General features: G+C 40.1%; 1 long non-coding RNA gene across 1 annotated transcript; it reads left to right on the forward strand.

Annotated features, from left to right (window-relative positions):
• LOC143740139 (uncharacterized) lies at nucleotides 1-864 on the forward strand. The gene is made up of 3 exons (XR_013204762.1): nucleotides 1-140; nucleotides 237-310; nucleotides 718-864. It is a non-coding gene; the product is annotated as an uncharacterized LOC143740139 (long non-coding RNA).
• Nucleotides 865-21622: the final 20758 nt, after the last annotated feature.

The following is a 21622-nucleotide window of genomic DNA, read 5'->3' on the forward strand; positions in this document are numbered from 1 at the left end:
ATCCCATCTTTCTGTTATGTTTTTCTTTTAGGCTGATTATTTAAGAGGGTTTATTCTCTGTCTGGGAAGCGAGGCAGACAAACATTTATTGCTGCGGTACCTTCAATGGGCTGACGGCCGTGTTGGAATGCTGAATACTGGTAAACGCAGTATACACTAAGACCGATCGTTTGTGAGTTTGATGCAATTAACAGACAAATGTAGTTGATGTAGTAATCTCTTCTCTTGTTTTATAGTACCCTTTATCAATCAGGTTTGGGGATTGAGAGCTGAGATTGGGTAACTGTGTTGCAGCTGTACTTTCGCTAAAGTAGGCTATGTTTTGTTTGATTGTTTTATATTGTGGGCTGCATTGATGTGTACTAACATGCATGTGTCCTTTATTGTTAAAGGGGCAGACCAGCCACTGTTTCTTGTATATTTTAGATTTATATTGTGTTTATTGTTGTTGTTATTCGAGATTGATTTTGATCTTAAAAATTGTTTTTCTTTGTTTCCTGGTACTGCTCTCCTCTTTTTGTATGTTCCAGTGCTCAAAGACTTTTGTACAGGGCCGGGCCTGCATCTACACTAAAGCCTCCTTCGGTGTGATTTGGGTGGTGTGACACTGCTGTGTGGTGTGTACTTGAGGTTGGCACTGAAATAGTGACTTAAAGGTTACTACTTATTTGCGGTGTATGCTGTGGGGTTTCTTCTGTTTTCTCTTGTCTCTTACAGGTGGTAGGAGGTCCACAAGGGCAGGCCCGCCCCTCTTGCAGTCTTGAGGAGAGCTAATTCTAATTTTTTTGTGACTGTTATTATCAACACGTTTTAACATTTGATGGTTTTATTGGAACAATAAAATTGTTATATTTTTATAAACTACATCTGTTGTCCAAATCCATATTGTGACCTGTAGAGGGCTCCTCCTGCCTTAAGTAAGGAGGTGGCGTAGTCAGTTTATGGTTCCTACACTACAAGTGAGATATGATTAATTAAATACGCTGGCAGCTCATTGCACCTGCCAAACAGATTACACTGAGCGGAGCGGGTGACCGGTTTAAGATGGCGGCCCCACGGCTCGTCCGCGCCAATAGGCAGTAGCGGTCGATAGGGCGTCTATCTATATGATGTCTATGGAACCGATCACAGGTGATCAGCGCGTAATGCATGCCAGTTAGAAATTAGGCTTGTTTGAGATGAGCAAAATCTGCGCAGAACCGATCGGTGATCAGCGCAATGCATGCTGGTTAGAAATGTGTCCGAGTGCGGTTCACCTTGCTCTGATGTCATGCTGACGTGTGTCAAAAAGCTCTCGCGAGCGCAAGGCGCACGTGTCGCATTCTGCAGTCGCGCGCAGTTGCTCTCCACCGACTGCGCTGATCAAAAGCATGATGGGAAACGACTTGCTGACGACACAGCTTAATGTTGATTGGTTGAAACAACCGTGATGTATTGTTCTCTTTTAAAATGTTTGATTTTAAAACTCGGATATCATGTTTAATGTGTATATACATATACATATATGTTATGTGTGAATATTCCCAAACTCTCGGACAGTGCGATCTCTATGGGTTATGCAATGTCATTTTATTATTTTATAAAAACACGTAGCCTATGTCTGTATTAAAGAAAAAATGATTGATAAACACTTTTTTGGAATGGAATTAAATAACAAGTACTTTGGGTGTCTTGTTCATTATATTTATTTTCATATAAAAGCAACAGAACTTAAATTACATCCAGTTTATTAGCAACACTGTGCACGAGCGTGAATCCCGCGATGTCCATCATTGATCTCGCAGGTGTCAGATCCACTGCGAGAAGCGAGAACTGTCCGGCTTGCCTGTATGGCGAGTGGATAGTGCCACAGATAACCTAACAAAGGAGACTGTCTTGTGACAGCTACGTGTGTGGATGTGGATAGGGTACTCCGTCAGTGCACAACGTCGTCGATAAGCCCATCGCCGTCAGCCTTGATTTTTTTTTTCTTCTCAAACTTCGACTTCTTCTTCATTTTTATTGTCGGTTGGCAAACTAGCTGAGAGGTGCATTAGCGCCACCAACTGGACTGGAGTGTGTACAGGCCTACATGCTCCAGCCTTCATTAAAAGTGTTGCTGTAAAATTTAATTTTACATAGAAATTTAAAAGGACGGTAATCTAATGGATATTTATTCAGAGATATTAATGAGCTTAAATTTGTAAGTTATGTCAGCTGAGATGTTTGTACTATTAAAAAAACACTAGGCTACGTTAGCTTTGTTGATATGATGTCTATGTCCAAATTTGTAAAAGGCTCTTTTGTAAATCAAACTAAAAGGAAGTGTGAAAATATTCTAGAAATATGACCACTGTTCAATGAACTCCTTGAGGCAAAACACTTTTACATAGTTTTAACCTCCCCTCTAGAAAGTAACCATCAAATCTTCTCTTTTTCATCTTTCCTATTTGCAGTTTGTATTTTTATGCGTTGTAAGCATAGACTATATGTATTCCTGTATGTTGCATTGTTAATACTGTTATACTAATATAGAGGAAAAAAATATTTCCTATTTGTTCTCTTCAGTGGAGTGATTAAATGTCTTGCTGTTTTGTTATTTCATCACATGATGGCACTGTTGCATGTTTTTGTCAATTGCACAATTTAATAATGCATTTTAGGCTGAAAAAGTCGATAATATCTCGTGAGTTAATGTTTGAATATCATAAGATTGCAATTGGCATCTAGGGTGCACATTGTTAAATAATGCACAAGTGGTAATTTATTAAAAATATGACATAACGTCACTTTTGGTGATGGGCCAGCGGGAGATTTCATGCATTTAGACAATCACCATCAAGAGAGGACCACACTTTTTGCAAACAATTTATACAGTTTACAACAAATGAAGAAAAAATGTTGCCACTAGTAGGGCCTACTTCTTGTAGATTTTTATCAGTAAGGTTGTCCAAATTACTTTTTTCGGTGTTCTGTCGATTTATGCTACCGGGTTCTGCGCATGTGCGTGTTCCACAAGCGTTGTCCATTTCTCTGCCCATAAATCTGTGCAACTTTGCTGTTGGTCATGCCGTCAGGACAGTGGCTGATCGTCAAAAATCATAATTAGTCTATCAGAATATGCTACCCCTGATAAATTAAATAAAGATGGCATAATATAGTTTATATTTCAACGTGCTCCCCATCTTCAAAAAAAGCATTTTTTCTTTATTGATTTAGGTAACATCAAGAATAATACTACAATTGACAATGGCATTGACAAGGTGTTTTACTTCAAATTTGGTGTAAGTGGTGGAGTGATGGAGGGACTCATAAGGGCAGGTGGAGAGATGGAGGGACTCATAAGGGCAGGAGGAGTGATGGAGGGACTCATAAGGGCAGGAGGAGTGATGGAGGGACTCATAAGGGCAGGTGGAGAGATGGAGGGACTCATAAGGGCAGGAGGAGTGATGGAGGGACTCATAAGGGCTGGAAGAGTGATGGAGGGACTCATAAGGGCAGGTGGAGTGATGGAGGGTCTCATAAGGGCAGGTGGAGTGATGGAGGGACTCATAAGGGCAGGTGGAGTGATGGAGGGACTCATAAGGGCAGGTGGAGTGATGGAGGGACTCATAAGGGCAGGTGGAGTGATGGAGGGTCTCATAAGGGCAGGTGGAGTGATGGAGGGACTCATAAGGGCAGGTGGAGTGATGGAGGGACTCATAAGGGCAGGTGGAGTGATGGAGGGACTCATAAGGGCAGGTGGAATGGAGTGATGGAGGGACTCATAAGGGCAGGTGGAATGGAGTGATGGAGGGACTCATAAGGGCAGGTGGAGTGATGGAGGGCTCATAAGGGCAGGTGGAGTGATGGAGGGACTCATAAGGGCAGGTGGAGTGATGGAGGGACTCATTCAATTCAATTCAATTCAATTCAAATTTATTTGTATAGCACTTTTCACAATACACATTGTCTCAAAGCAGCTTTACAGAAAGTGCATTTCGGAAATGTACATAGAAAAATACAGTTAGTTAATCATGTATTAATTTATGGCATAACATATCGCCGGCTTTGAGTCGTCTCTTCACAGGCGTTGGGGCATCTGAAGTCTCCGTGAGAGGCTGGATACAAACTGGAGCTGAGGAACGCTATTTACCTCGGGACTAGCGTCCCGAGATAACAGCAGAAAGGCAGATGGGAAATAATTAGCATAGCTGATGTTCATAATGTTAATGCATTCGAACTGATTCAGCAGTAGTATTAAAGGTTAAGCATTAAGTGAATGCTTGGTTAAAGAGATGTGTCTTTAATCTAGTTTTAAACTGGGACAGCGAGTCTGAGTCTCGAACAATATCAGGAAGGCTATTCCAGAGTTTAGGAGCTAAATGCGAGAACGACCTCCCTCCTTTAGTGGACTTAGATATCCTAGGAATGACCAGAAGCCTCGAATTTAGTGATCTTAAAGAGCCCGATGGATTGTATGGCGATAGAAGGTCTGTTAAATACACAGGAGCTAAACCATTTAGGGCTTTATAGGTCAGTAGGAATACTTTGTAATTGATACGTAACTTAATAGGTAACCAGTGTAGAGATGATAAAATAGGTGTTTTATGATCATATTTTCTTGATCTAGTAAGAACTCTAGCGGCTGCATTTTGCACTAACTGTAGCTTGTTTATTGAGGATGCAGGACAACCAGCTAATAAAGCATTACAGTATTCTAGTCTCGAGGTCATGAATGCATGAAATAACTTTTCTGCATCAGAAACAGATAGCATGTTACGTAGCTTAGCAATGTTTCTAAGGTGGAAAAAGGCTGTTCTTGTAATATATGAAATGTAATTTTCGAAAGTCAAGTTGCGGTCTAGTATAACACCCAGGTCTTTTACTGTAGTGGATAAAGTAACAGGACATCCTTCTAAATTAAAGTTGTATTGTAAAGGATTTTGTGGGTAGTTTTTTGGACCAATAAGTAGTACCTCCGTTTTATCTGAATTTAATAGCAGGAAATTACACGTCATCCAGCATTTTATATCATTTAGACACTCTGTCAATTTAGATAAGTTAGTGTTTTCATCTGGTCGTGATGAGATATATAATTGAGTGTCATCAGCATAACAGTGGAAATTAATTCCATGTTTTCTTATAATATTACCAAGTGGCAGCATGTATATTGAGAATAGCAGAGGGCCTAACACCGATCCTTGCGGCACTCCATAGTCTACTGACGTTATCTTCGATTTTTCCCCATTTAAACAGACAAAATGGTAACGGTCTGATAAGTACGATCTAAACCAGCTTAATGCCTGTCCCTGAACACCAGTGTAGTTTTGTAGTCGATCCAAGAGTATTTTATGATCGATAGTGTCGAACGCAGCGCTAAGATCGAGTAGAACTAGTATTGAGATACAGCCTTGGTCAGAAGCTAAAAGTAAATCATTTGTAATTTTAACTAGCGCAGTTTCTGTGCTATGATGCGGTCTGAATCCCGACTGGAATTTTTCATAGATATCATTTTCTTGCAAGAAAGAGCACAATTGAGCGGACACAATTTTTTCTAGTATTTTAGACATAAATGGAAGATTTGAGATGGGTCTGTAATTTGCTAAGTTATTTGGATAATTGCGGTTTCTTAATGAGAGGTTGTATTACTGCCAGCTTGAATATTTTTGGAACATGACCTAAAGATAAAGACGAGTTAATAATATTAATATTATAATAAGAGGCTCTTCCACTACAGGTAACACTTCTTTCAGTAGTTTAGTGGGTATTGGATCTAATAAACATGTTGTTGGTTTAGATGCAATGATAAGTTTATTTAGCTCTTCCTGTCCTATAGTTGTAAAGCGGTGTAGTTGTTGTAGAGGGGCCATAATTGAGGCTGAATCATAAGACACTGTAAGAATTGATAAATTAGGAAATTCCAGACAGTCTGTTTCGGGGGTGACCAGACAGTGAGAGGACAAAAGGACCTCTCTGGAGATTACCATTTGAACTGGCCTTCATGCACCATTGAGACGAAAGTCTCACCTCCGAACCAACTTCATCTACATCTCCCCTCACCCCCACCTGAATGCACCCAAGAAAATGTAGTTTTAATGTGAATGATTATCACAGAGTATTTTTATGTTTAGTATTATTTAAAATGTCACAGTGCGACTGGTACAAATGTCCTATTTCCAAATAAGTAAAACAAAGGGTAATAAGGTTTTTGAGATTTTATGGATAACTAGCACACAAGGAGGTGTTGGCCTCTAGACAAAGGGTCTCCCTACACCCAGAGGTGCTACCTCTGAATGCAAATGTCTCACTGTTAGCAAATGGTTACTAGCAGGTAAATTTCCACTGTGAATGATGTTTAGATTTGAAATGAGGTCTGGGTATATAATGGAACGCAGCGAGAGCTCAGGGCCTTTTCTGTACTTCAGATCGGTCCGTGAGGCTGAGAGGAAGACCTCTCAGCCTCATGTATTTCTTAAAGTCGGGTTTGCATCTTCTCTCTATTCCAGAGCATTTGATGTTTTGTATCGATTATCTTTGAATTGATTATGAAATTGGCATGATACATTTACCTGACATAATTGTTACATTTGATTATTTTAACTGACTCTGACATTGTTTTCATTGAAGATTTAAACGGAATAGTCAAACATTCGCTCACTTTTAGTGAGGCACAGATATTATTAAAACCTTTCATTTAAGGAGTCAGATGAAGTAACGAGTAAATACATATGAGAAAATGTATTGCATTTAACCAAAAATACTTTGCCACGAGAAAAGACAGTAACACGCAGAGACCTTCACCTGTGTTATTGGAAACCCTCATTGGACCAATAAACAGGCTTACAACACCATAGAGGATTGTATATTTACAATCGTGTTTCGGATGCTTACTATTTTCTCATTGAAGTAATTCATAAATTCATTACTACTATATTGTAACGGAATATTTTGCTCTGGTGATGTTTGTTTATTTGTTAGTCTAGCCACGGTGTTGAATAAAAACCTTGGATTATTTTGGTTATTTTCTATTAGTTTGCGGAGATGCTCAGCCCTGGCTGCTTTTAGAGCCTTTTTATAATGTGACATACTGTCTTTCCACGCGATTCTAAAGACCTCTAAATTAGTTTGTTTCCATTTACGCTCTAAGTTACGAGTTTCGAGGGCAGGTGGAGTGATGGAGGGACTCATAAGGGCAGGTGGAGTGATGGAGGGACTCATAAGGTAGGAATCCAAGGTAGGCATATTGGAACGCACTTAAGTCCGAATCTCGCGATAATTAGTACGTCACCCAGGTAATTCTCGCCTACTCTTTTGGATTCATACATACTTTTTCGCTCGCCTACTCTTTTTCCCATACTATATAGTAGGGAAGTATGCGGTTTGGAACGCAGCTTCTGAGTAACATATTCTGAATACTTGGATTACTTCCACATTGAATTGCATTTTATAAGTGTAGGAATGCGGAATGGTGATGCGGTGGTGGCGTTGTAGGGATGGCGCTGCAAATAAAACACCTAAAAGCTGTCACAAAGAAATAAAGTATAGCTATTGATTATGAATAGCCTATGTAAAATATAGCAAGGAGATATTTTAATTGTTTATTAATAAACAGTGTTTTCTGTCTGTGTCACTGTCACCTGCAAAGATTAAGTTGATGATGCTGACTCGCGATCTTTGCAGTAGCCTAGGCTAAGCTAGTGAAGCTATGCGCATTTCATACGGATTACATAAGCAGAACGCAGTCTGTTTTGTTTCGTTTTGAATTGTTCTGTTTAAACGTAGACATGACTGTGAGGCAAGTAGCCTATAATAGGCCTATTACGCTATAGTCCAGTCATTTTAAGCCAAAATGGGGGTCAACCTTGAACCTTAAACCTTAACCTCTTAAATGAACCGAAACTTAGTAGTCCAGTCATTTTATGAAAAAAGGTTGAACAAATTGCAACAGAAGCAAACTCAACTGATTTTGTATCCTCAATATGTCCTGAGTAAGGGAAAAAAGCCCCGAAGAATAACTTGCAATAGCAAGGATTATCCAAAATAAGTATACATTTGCTAATACAATTTGTAATAAAAAAATAAAAAACGTTTCATGAAAATGAGCAGCAGCAATTGTTCAGCCAAATGGCAGCTATCACTGTTTCTGTTGGTCTGCTGTGAACTTGTACACACTATTTTTATAGGCTAAACATACATGCCATGCTCACATACACATCAAATGGTTAAAAACACTCATCACAAGGCCTATTCAAAGACAATGGCGTCATCTAGTGGATGAAAACTGCAATAGACGTTACAACAGAAACTTCAAAAACTCAATTAATTGTGGGGTTTACTTAATTAAATATTACATTGAGTGTGTTTTTACATTTATTTGTTAATAGACTATAGCTCTAACTTAAACTAAAAACTAGCTAAACAACAAGCTACATGTTTTATTTACCTCAATGTTTTCCTCATATTTGATGCTGCCATAAATGTTTTGTTTTTCAATGGTTAACCATTTTAAAAACACAGCTTGAGAGGCAGTTTAATTGAGTGCTGCAAATTCAAACATGAGAACCAATCAAAAGCACTAGAACAGCAACAAACTTTACTAAACAACTGTGGCTGGAAATGGCAAAGGAAGACAATGTGCACATGAAATACACATAATGCAACAAAAAGAATATTATTCAATTTATAGCCAAGCTTATTAAAGAAAATATTCATATGGCATCTTAAACATTTTCATAAGAAATTGTGATTTAATTACATATTTTACAACAGTATGTTGTAATTAAATTATTTGACTAAATTGCATGTATGTAGTTAGCCTAATCCCCAACACTGCCTGTATGTTTGTCTACAGTTGAACATTAAATGGTGTTCTTCTAGGTATAGAATCATGGGAGCTTTATATTATGAGCATTAAGTGAGTCGGAAATTACGTTTGTATCATTGTATAATAGTATGCTGGTTTCTCTAAGTGTAGCATCCCGATGGAAAATGAAGAAATTCACTGAGGGTCTTAAGATTTTTAATTTGCTGTCTTGTACTTCAAGAACAATGTAATTGCTGAAAAAGTGCAGACATAAAGCAACATATATCTTATAACTCCTTTAGGATTACATTGATTAGTAACGCATTTGCATGATCAAAATAATCCAAATCATTATGCAGAAATATGCATGTAAAATACTTTGTTGCCAATAAAATAACCAAAGGCAAATGCCTATAACAAATAGCCTACAGTTAATAACAGAAATTGAATGAAACAGCTCTAATACTTTATTGATTAATTTTATAAGTAACTGTAGACCTAATACAACCATTTTCACATTGTGGGGAAGTGAAAGCATTATCTTCTGTTGGCACAGTGAATCCAAACAATAAAGCACAACACATGAACTGTGTTATGAACTGTAGGCTACTCCAGAGTTCCCAGTCGCCAGAGGAATAAAAGCATTTATAACAGGCTGTACAAGACATGACTTGAATTCACTCAATAAAGTTAAAATAAAGTTACACTGACAATGGGTACTGGTGGCGACGTACTTAGTGACGACGTGTGTGTCACACGGCTTTGAGGCGACGTACCTAGTTCAGACGTTGTTAGTAGGAGTTATTTTTTACTGGAATTCTAATATACGTCGCCGTGACGTCGCCACCGGAAGACGTTCCTCCTGTGACGTCGCCGCCAAGTCGCCGCTGGTCTCCCGTCGGCAGTCCCAATCAATCCCATTCAAAAATCCACACGTTCTGGCGGCGACGGCAGGGTAGACTTCTCCTTCTCCTGGTAATCCATGATTTGGCATTGAATACTCGCCATACACACGCACACACAGTTCGATCGCGCCCGCGCCTCTCTCTCTCTCTCTCACACACACACACACACACACACACACACACACACACACACACACACACACACACACACACACACACACACACACACACACACACACACACACACACACACACACACACACACACACACAGAGTGTTCCCTGCCATTCTCTCTCTGTGTGTGTGTGTGTGTGTGTGTGTGTGTCTGTATAGGGAGGGTGAGAAGGAAAGGGGGGGGGGTCTCTTCCAGTGATAGTTTAAACACAAAATCATAAATAGGGCTATACTGCCCTCTAGTGTCCAAAATTATATTTATATATATAAATATATTAGGTATGTGACTGAGGATGTTGTGTTTTATAGCGAGTGTGTACACTAAACAGTTTGCAGTCTGAATGATGACCTGTATGAAAAAAATGACGGAGTATCTTTCCACTGTTCACACACACACACAGTTCGATCGCGCCCGCGCCTCTCTCTCTCTCTCACACGCGCGCACACACACACACACACACACAGTTCGATCGCGCCCGCGCTTCTCTCGCTCTCTCTCTCACACACACAGAGTTTGATGGCGCGCGCCTCTCTCTTAAGCTGGAGTGTGTGTGTGTGTGTGTGTGTGTGTGTGTGTGTGTGTGTGTGTGTGCGCGCGCGAGAGAGGCGCGCTGGCGCGATCGAACTGTGTGTGTGTGTGAGAGAGAGAGAGAGAGAGAGAGAGAGAGAGAGAGAGAGAGAGGCGCGGGCGCGATCGAACTGTGTATGTGTGTGTGTGTGTGTGTGTGAGAGAGAGAGAGAGAGAGAGAGAGAGAAAGAGAGAGAGGCGATGAAATCATTTTATACGGAAATCAATTATTTATAATTCAGATGAGAATAAACTTAGTGTTAATTAAAATTATAAGGAACATTTAGTTTTACTGTTCTGAATATCATTAAAACAGAAAAGGCAGAGACAACATAATGATGAATAATCTTAAGATATTATATCGTATGCTATGTGTTGTGAATACACCCATGTTAAACATTAAAATTTACTTCCATTGCATATCATAGGACACATAAGCGTAAAATATAATTACATTAATAAACCTGTACAAAGACCTCCAGATAAATACTGGGCTTCTATATTTACACATTTAAGTGCTGAAAAACATATTGAGCTATGACATCCTATGACATTAAAAATGATTCTATAATTAAATTATCTCATATATGTGGCAATTGTGGTTCAAGATCATAGGTCCTGTCCCAAATGGCGCACTTCATATGAATACTCTGTCTTGTGTACTTATTTCATGTGTCCGTTAAATCCATGAGACCCATGGATGAGGTGTCTCATTTTTCATTTTAGGTTTCAGAAGGTTGCTCACGCATACTTTGTGGTTGATATGTGCCCTCGATGCGCACTTGATGCACCCAAACTGATGCAAGCTCTACAGCACATTTCTTTTCGACAATCAAAGCAGGGTTCCGTTTTTGCACGTCGTGCACAATAACCCTAAAGGCACCAGGGTGGCGGTGTCACCGGCTTCTTTATACAGGTCCTTCTCAAAAAATTAGCATATTGTGATAAAGTTAATTATTTTGCATAATGTAATGATACAAATTAAACTTTCATATATTTTAGATTCATTGCACACCAACTGAAATATTTCAGGTCCTTTATTGTTTTAATACTGATGATTTTGGCATACAGCTCATGAAAACCCAAAATTCCTATCTCAAAAAATTAGCATATTTCATCCGACCAATAAAAGAAGTGTTTTTAATACAAAAAAAGGCAAACTTCAAATAATTATGTTCAGTTATGCACTCAATACTTGGTCGGGAATCCTTTTGCAGAAATGACTGCTTCAATGTGGCGTGGCATGGAGGCAATCAGCCTGTGGCACTGCTGAGGTGTTATGGAGGCCCAGGATGAATGGATAGCGGCCTTAAGCTCATCCAGAGTGTTGGGTCTTGCGTCTCTCAACTTCCTCTTCACAATATCCCACAGATTCTCTATGGGGTTCAGGTCAGGAGAGTTGGCAGGCCAATTGAGCACAGTAATACCATGGTCAGTAAACCATTTACCAGTGGTTTTGGCACTGTGAGCAGGTGCCAGGTCGTGCTGAAAAATGAAATCTTCATCTCCATAAAGCTTTTCAGCAGATGGAAGCATGAAGTGCTCCAAAATCTCCTGATAGCTAGCTGCATTGACCCTGCCCTTGATAAAACACAGTGGACCAACACCAGCAGCTGACATGGCACCCCAGACCATCACTGACTGTGGGTACTTGACACTGGACTTCAGGCATATTGGCATTTCCTTCTCCCAAGTCTTCCTCCAGACTCTGGCACCTTGATTTCCGAATGACATGCAAAACTGAGCAACAGTCCAGTCATGCTTCTCTGTAGCCCAGGTCAGGCGCTTCTGCCGCTGTTTCTGGTTCAAAAGTGGCTTGACCTGGGGAATGCGGCACCTGTAGCCCATTTCCTGCACACGCCTGTGCACGGTGGCTCTGGATGTTTCTACTCCAGACTCAGTCCACTGCTTCCGCAGGTCCCCCAAGGTCTGGAATCGGTCCTTCTCCACAATCTTCCTCAGGGTCCAGTCACCTCTTCTCGTTGTGCAGCGTTTTTTGCCACACTTTTTCCTTCCCACAGACTTCCCACTGAGGTGCCTTGATACAGCACTCTGGGAACAGCGTATTTGTTCAGAAATTTCTTTCTGTGTCTTACCCTCTTGCTTGAGGGTGTCAATGATGGCCTTCTGGACAGCAGTCAGGTCGGCAGTCTTACCCATGATTGCGGTTTTGAGTAATGAAACAGGCTTGGAGTTTTTAAAAGCCTCAGGAATCTTTTGCAGCTGTTTAGAATTAATTAGTTGATTCAGATGATTAGGTTAATAGCTCGTTTAGAGACCCTTTTCATGATATGCTAATTTTTTGAGATAGGAATTTTGGGTTTCCATGAGCTGTATGCCAAAATCATCAGTATTAAAACAATAAAAGACCTGAAATATTTCAGTTGGTGTGCAATGAATCTAAAATATATGAAAGTTTAATTTTTATCATAACATTATGGAAAAAAATTAACTTTATCACAATATGCTAATTTTTTGAGAAGGACCTGTATATATATATATATATATATATATATATATATATATATATATAGCTGCGAGCAGCGATGAAGGGCCAAAGCTGGCGGTACCGCCACCCTGGTGCACCACCGATCGGCAGATAGCGAGCAGATGCAGCATATGTGTTGTATCGAGGCAGGGTCAGGCCAGGGGAATCCATTTGCAGCTTTTTATTAAGAATGGTCAAGACAGGCAGGGTGAACAATGGCAAACAGGGCAGAACAGAAAAGGCAGAGACAAACAGGTTGACAGGCAAAGGACAAAGACCTCCAGATAAATACTGGGCTTCTGGATTTACACATTTAAGTGCTGCAAAACATATTGACCTAAAAATTATTCTAAATTTAAATTATCTCATATATGTGGCTATTGTGGTTCACGATCATAGGCCCTGTCCCCAAATGGCACACTTCATATGAATTTTCTGTCTTGTGTACTTATTTCATGTGTCCGTTAAATCCATGAGACCGTAGGCTGTCTCATTTTTCATTTTAGGTTTCAGAAGGTTGCTCACGCCAGAGATGGGAGTAAGTCAAGTCTCAAGTCCCTACCATCAAGCAGAGGTGGAAAGTCCAGGGGTCAGAAAGTAAAAGTCCTGCCATATTTTTATTCCACCCATGAACTCACACAGCAAAAACTTCAGTGTTAAATTAACTTTCCTAAGAGTTCATTTGGCTCCAGACTCAAGAGTGTTAAAGTGTTAAAATTAGTGTTAAATTAACACTCAATAGTGTTAAAGTTAATGAGATAATTAAGTGATTTTTTGAGTGATGATTGGCCATTATTGAAGACACCTGATGTTAACAAGCAGAATCACTGAAGGAGAAAATCACAAATTGTAAGCCACCGTTATGGCGATAAGTGGTTGCTTTAGTTGGGCTCTTGACCCTTAAATTATTAACTTTAGATTTTGTTTGGCTGCTGTATTTGAGTTATAACTGCCAGATGAACAAAGAAAAAAAGTGATCTGATGGTGTTGGTCATATTATGACAATCATCATTTGAACTTTATGTTTTTGATTTATGTTGTTGGTTACAGCTAAGGATGGCTGGCGCGAAACAGACGTTCCGAAGCTTTGCGAGATCCCGAAGCAAAGATGATTCGAAACACTGATCCGAAGCGTGATTCAAAACACCCACGTCACGTGACAACGGCTAAATGAAGCGTCTAAGTGTTTCATCAGGTGGAGTGCTCCTCCGAATCAGGGTTTCATTGATTGGTCGGTTCGGGAACAAATCACACAATCACACAGTATAAAAGTTTTGTCAACGCATTTTCATATCGTGGGTTTTTGTGAGAGGAGTTTGGTTTTGAGATAGCGGATTTTTGTTGATATAGTGACATTTATAGTGCGATTTGTTTAGTTATATTTAGGATTTAATTTACATTTACACATTGACTTAGAGACACACAGAGTACATATAGTGACACATTAATAGATGCATCGATAGAAATATATATATATATATATATATATATATATATATATATATATATAGATTAATAGATAGATACATATATTACAGATACATATAGATTATTAGATAGATAGGCTACATATAAAATAGATAGATAGATAGATAGATAGATAGATAGATCAGGGTGCAGAGGATGGTAGTGTTCCCCCTGTACCAAGGCCTGCTACTGACACTGCTGGGCCATCTAAGCAAGGTATGCATTGTTTGAAATATAGGCTAATTATACGTGAAATATAATAACTAAGTGTTGGGCCATTGTTTAGAAAGGCCATGGACTAAGACATGCCTAACATCCCAATCACAACTGCCAATCACTTTAAAAACAAATGTTGTCAATATAATATTATACTTTGTGAATATACATTTTATATGTCTACATATGAGTACCCAATCTACAGCCAAGACATCATTTTGTTTTTTTGTAATTGTTGTATTTCTATAATGCACTTTATCTTTCTCTGCACACTGAGCATAAATATTCATAACATAACTTTGTTTAGGAAGGTTTCCAAATGAACCAGTAGACTACTTTCACGGTAGGCTACTATTTTTCCAATATATTTGTCTGAAAGTATGTTTTATCTTCTCTTTTAAAAGGCAGACAGAGGGAATTGGATGAGGCTCTTCTGAACATGGTGGTGAAGGATCTGCAGCCCTTCACCATCGTGGAGGATGAGGGTTTCAGGGCCTTTGTGAACAAGCTTGATCCAAGCTATGTCCTCCCATCCCGGAAGGTGCTTAAAACAATGGTCAGCGAAAGGTACAACACAACCAAGGAGAAGACAATGGAGGACCTACAAAAGGCGGAATTTGTTAGCCTTACGGCTGACATGTGGTCTTCCATTAATATGGATGGATATCTTGGTGTAACATGCCATTACATAACACCAGAGGCAACAATGGCAACTGTTTTACTGGGTGTAAGGAGGTTTTACCAAACCCACACAGCCCAGCATCTCATGGAGGCTAAAGCCTTGCTAATGGCTGAGTGGGGAATAACCTCCAAAGTTCACTGCATGGTGACTGACAATGCATCCAACATGATCCTAAGTGCCCAGCTACTCAACCTTCGCCATGTCCCATGTTTTGCTCATAATTTGAATTTGATAGTGAAAAAGGCCCTGGATCAAACCCCAGTCATCAATGAAATTCGCCAGAAAGCCAGAAAGATAGTGGGGTTGTTCAGATCCAGCTGCAAAGCAAAGGACAAGCTTGTGGAGATGCAGAGCTTGATGGGCAGACCAAGTCTGAAAATGATACAGGAGGTTGAAACGAGATGGAACAGCACATTCGACATGCTACAACGCTTGTATGAGCAACGTGAGCCAGTGGGTGCTGCACTTGCCAATTTAAACAGTGATACTGCTCCCCTGACAAGTCTTGAGTATGACATTATTCAACAGTCATTGACACTTCTTCAACCATTCAAACTAGCAACAACAGAGATGTCAGAGGAACAGAGAGTGTCTGCTTCAAAGCTCATACCATTGTACAGGATGTTGCAGCACAAGCTTGCACAGAAAAAAGGAAATGCAATGCAGGAATCAACTGTACAATTAGGTAGGACACTATGACCATACGTGTAATTGGCCATAACTCTCATATTGTTGTCATTATTTTAATTAATATGGTTTTCTCTTGTGTTGGCTCATAGGCTCACATCTACAAGAAGGTCTGCACTCCAGATGTGGAGGCTACGAGACTTTTAGAGCCTTGGCACTGGCTACACTGCTGGACCCAAGGTTTAAAAATGTGGCTTTTGGAAATCCTGCCAAAGCCCTGGATGCTGAAAAGCACATCACACTGGAGTGTGCTTCACTGATGCGTTCAAACACAACTCCTGGTGAGTTTCAGTCTATGTTATCTTATGTAATGTGATTCATGAAATTTATACTTCATATGTGTTGTCAGTTTATGATTTGTTACTAATTGCCGTTTTCTTTTAATTCAGAACCACAAATGTCAACATCAGGCCCATCATCATCAACACCAGTTGAAACACAAGACAGTTTATGGGAACATTTTGACAATCGTATCCGTGAGACCCAGATGATACACAATCCTACAGCTGATGCCACAGTGGAAGTGAAAAAATACCTCAGCGATGCGTTTTTGCCCAGAACTCATGATCCTCTAACTTACTGGAAAGAGAGAGCAGTAATCTTTCCTCATTTGTATGTCCTATCTAAAAAATATCTTTGTATGCCAGCAACAAGTGTCCCTTGTGAGAGAATTTTTTCAAAGGCTGGAGAAATTATCTGTAAAAAAAGAAGTAGGCTGAGTCCTTCAACAGCAGAGAAATTAATATTTTTGAATAAAAATCTATAAGAAAGGGAGACATTGTGGCTTGATTTATTTTTATTAATATTCATTTTTCATGACCAAAATCACATTATGCAATGTGAAGAGACTACAGGTTACAAGCTTCATATATTACAAAAATACAATAATAATAAATAAAAAAACCAACACATTTTTTTATTAGCTCTTTGTAAAGGTTGTTTCAGATCAACACCTGCAAGTGACCACTAGGTGTCACCGTGGAGACGGGTTTCGGATTGATTCGAAGCCTCGAAACAAAATGGCACATTTGCTTCGACTGATTCATTGCTTCACGAAGCCTCGATCTGCCCATCACTAGTTACAGCATAACTGTGATTCTGCATAAATATCCAGAATTTTAGATATAATATAAAAGGATATCTTAAAAGTTTTCTAAAAAAAAAAAAAATCTTCCTTTTAGGCACACACGTCAAGATTCAGTCAATGCATCTCAACAATGGTGACGAGCAGAATATTCAATTAGGAAAAGTAAATTACATAGACAATTCAGATCATAATTTATTCATATCGCAATGCATGATAGGAGCCATTAATGAGTTGTGATTGGTGGCAGCCACTGCAACATGCTTTATTATTGTCACCATTGTTGAGATTCACAGGCTGATTATTGATGTCTGTGTTTCTAAATAAATGAATTTGAAAGTTTTTTGATCAGAACAATATTTATTAAATATTTTGGATTATAAGAAACATACTGATATTCATATATGCTGTAGAATCACAAAACTGTTGCTAATAAGTTAAACCAATCTATCTCAATAAGGGGGCTTTTCCACTGGGCTCGTTTGCTGCGGTCCGAGCCCGAGCGCGTTTGTTCCCGGCGCCCCCCGCAGCGTTGGTCTGGTTTCACACTCAACTTGATTCTATCGAACTCTGGTGCGTTTGCGTGCATCTTACGTCATTGCAAACGTGCACGGCGCATGATAGAAAACACGACGCGGGTCAATATATTGTGTTTTTTATTAATTTGGTGCCATTATTCATAGCTGAGTAAACAACCCAGGTTAACTGTGTGTGTGTGTGTGTTTCGCATAAGCTGTTTTTCCGCTGCTTGCAAATGGACTCTTTTGAGGAGACAGTGGATTTCCATTAATTTGTTGCCCTGATTGCACGCACTATGCGCGAATACACTGCAGACTCACTCTTGCTCGTATCCAGGGTAAATCTTCATCCCTTACGTGTGTTTTATTAAACTAAATACATCATAATCGACTAAAACGCATGCGCAGGATACTTTACTTCCTGAACAAGTGCGCACCCGAGTCCGTGTAGTTTTCACATACACGCGAATCGCAGCACGGTTCGGGAGCAACCGAACTCAGACCACCTCCTCCAGGTAGTCTCGGGTTCGGTACCCCAGTGCGCACCCGGGTCCCATGACAGGGTTCACATTAGCGATTTTTCATGCGAACCGTGCCCCGTTCCGAACTAAACTGCCAGTGTGAAAGCCCCCTAAGTTTCATTTTCAGATCACAGCACGATTATGCCATAACACAACCAACACTATCAGATCACACTTTTCTTTGTTCATTTGACTGTTATAAAAAAAAACAGCAGAAAAACAAATTTAAAGTGAATGTGCAAGGTTTAAGAGCACAACTAAAGCAAACACTTATCGCCATAACGGTGGCTTACAATTTGTGATTTTCTCCTTCACTGATTCTGCTTGTTAACATCAGCTGTCTTCAATAGTGGTCAATCATCACTCAATCAATCACTTAATTAGCTCATTAACTTTAACACTATTGGGTGTTAATTTAACACTAATTTTAACACTTTAACACTCTTGAGTCTGGAGCCAAATGAACTCTTAGGAAAGTTAATTTAACACTGAAGTTTTTGCTGTGTGAGTTCATGGGTGGAATAAAAATATGGCAGGACTTTTACTTTCTGACCCCTGGACTTTCCACCTCTGCTTGATGGTAGGGACTTGAGACTTGACTTACTCCCATCTCTGGCTCACGCATACTTTGTGGTTGATATGTGCCATCAATGCGCACTTTTGCAGAGCCCACACTGATGCAAGCTCTACAGCACACTTCTTTTCAACAGTCAAAGCGGGGTTACGTTTTTGCACGTCGTGCACAATAACCCTAAAGATACCGGGGTGGCGGCTTGTTTTTATATATATATATATATATAAATATAGCTGCGAGCAGCAATGAAGGGCTAAAGCTGGCGGCACCGCCACCCCGGTGCCTTTAGGTAAAGGCACCGGGGTGGCGGTGCCACCGGCTTGGGCCCGCAATCGCTGCTCGCACCTATATTTATTATTATTATTATTATTATTTTACTACCTTTTGGGCACTTTTGGGGGCCTTAACGTGCTCAAAAACTCTTGAAACTTTGCACACGGGTCAGAACCCGCGGCCATCAGGGCCGGACGGAAGATGGTACCCGGGCTTGGCAGGGGCGCTCGACAGCGCCCCCTGGAACGGGATTCGAAAACATGTCCATATATCAAACACGCTTGAATGAATTAATATGAAAATCGGTACACATATAGATCTCATCGTTTCATATATCCTTCGTACTCTTACTTTTTACGCCAGCCCAACAGGAAGTCGGCTATTATGGGTTGTTTGGAAACTCATGCTCAGGAATTTGAAGCACTTTTCCTAGGGAATTCACCCAATCGTCGCCAAACTCGGTGTGCATGAAGTCAAGACATTGAGGATGGAAAATTGCCAGGGGATTTTTGATATCTCGAACGGTTTGGCCGTGGCGAGGAAATGAATTTATGGCGAATAATGGAAACAGGAAGTGTGTTATAATTTCTGCATACATTGACTGATCTTGATGAAACTTCAGCAGTGTGTTTGCTGTAAGAGGCCGATCAGATGGATGTGACTATTGTGATTCAAAGTTATAGCGCCACCAACTTGCAGCAGGAAGTGTGTCACTTTCAAAATACGTTTAAATCACCCTCTTATTTTTACCCGATTTGCTTAAAACTTTATGTGTATAATGTAAACACACGGCAGATGTAGACATGTGAAAGGATTATTGATATCTTAGATACTGTTGCCGTGGTAACGCATCAAACTTTAAGATTATTTTTTAATGCTTTTGAGACTCTTAGCATACTTGAAATTGCATGAAACTCGACAGACACATCACATTTATTAGCCAGTAGACATGTGCAAAGTTTCAGAAACGGGTGTGGTGCAGGGGCTCAGTAGCGCCACCTTTTGACAAAAGAGGGGGAGTTAGGTCTATACTTTTATCTACAATCTTAAAACTCAGTATGTATATTGTTCATATCGAGCTGGACAACTTTCTAATTTACAGTTATTAGCTCAGACCAACAGGAAGTCAGATATTTTGGTTTGAATGTGGATGTTTTGGAGAATTTTCTCTTCCTCTCTCTCTGACCCTATGTCTCTCCGTGTGTTTGGGGGGAGGGGGATTTGTCTGCTGAGTGAGAATGCTTTTATTTTTGTTTTTCAAGGTTTTGAGGCCCTTAACGTGCTCGAAAACTCTTGAAACTTTGCACACAGGTCAGAACCCGCGGCCATCAGGGCCGGGCTGAAGCTGGTACCCGGGCGTGGCAGGGGGGCTCGACAGCGCCCCCTGGAATGTGATTCGAACACTTGTCCATATATCAAACATGCTTGCATGTAATAATATGAAACTCGGTACATATTTAGATCTCATCGGGCCGAACAACTTCCGTGCTCTAAGTTTAACGACAGCTCAACGGGAAGTCAGCTATTATCGGTTGTTTGGAAAATGCATGCTTTTATTTTTTATATACTTCTAGAGAATTAATCCAAACACCACGAAACTCGGTCAGCATGAAGTCAAGACATTGAGGATGATAAATTGCCAGCGGATTTTTGATATCTCGAACGGTTTGGCCGTGGCGAGGAAATGAATTTATGACTAAAAAAGGACACATAAAGTGTGTTATAACTCAGTTAGTTTTACCTACAGTTACAAAACTTGGCGTGTATATTGTTCTCTTCCAGCCGAACAACTTTCTAATTTACAGTTATTAGTTCCGACCAACAGAAAGTCAGATATTGTGGTTTGAATGTGGATTCTGAGAAATTTCTCTCCCTCTCTCTGACAGAGAGAGTGTTCCCTGCCATTCTCTGTGTGTGTGTGTGTGTGTCTGTGTAGGGAGGGTGAGAAGGAAGGGGTGGGGGGGTATAAATATATTACGTATGTGACTGAGGATGTTGTGTTTTATAGCGAGTGTACACAAATATAAGTAAACAGTTTGCAGTCTGAATGATGTCCTGTATGAAAAAAATGATGGAGTATGTTTCCACTTTTCACACACACACACAGTTCGATCGCGCCCGCGCCTCTTTCTCTCACACGCGCACACACACACACACACACACACACAGTTCGATCGCGCCCGCTTTTCTCTCGCTCTCTCTCTCTCTCTCTCACACACACACAGTTTGATGGCGCGCGCCTCTCTCTTAAGCTGGAGTGTGTGTGTGCGCGCGCGAGAGAGGCGCGTTCGAACTGTGTGTGTGTGTGTGTGAGAGAGAGAGAGAGAGAGAGAGAGAGAGAGGCGCGGGCGCGATCGAACTGTGTATGTGTGTGTGTGAGAGAGAGAGAGAGAGAGAGAGAGAGATAGAGAGAGAGAGAGAGAGAGAGAGAGAGGCGCTGAAATTATTTATACGGAAATCAATTATTTATAATTCAGATGAGAATAAAGTTAGTGTTAATTTAAATTATAAGGAACATTAAGTTTTTCTGTTCTGAATATCATTAAAACAGAAAAGGTAGAGACAACATAATGATGAATAATCTTAAGATATTATATCGTACGCTATGTGTTGTGAATACACCCATGTTAAACATTAAAATTTACTTCCATTGCATTTCATAGGACACATAAGCGTAAAATATAATTACATTAATAAACCT

The sequence above is a fragment of the Siphateles boraxobius genome, unplaced genomic scaffold (genome assembly GCF_051911475.1).
Source record: "Siphateles boraxobius isolate OS27281-9 unplaced genomic scaffold, OSU_SipBor_1 17, whole genome shotgun sequence".
In the NCBI taxonomy this organism is placed as follows: domain Eukaryota; kingdom Metazoa; phylum Chordata; class Actinopteri; order Cypriniformes; family Leuciscidae; genus Siphateles; species Siphateles boraxobius.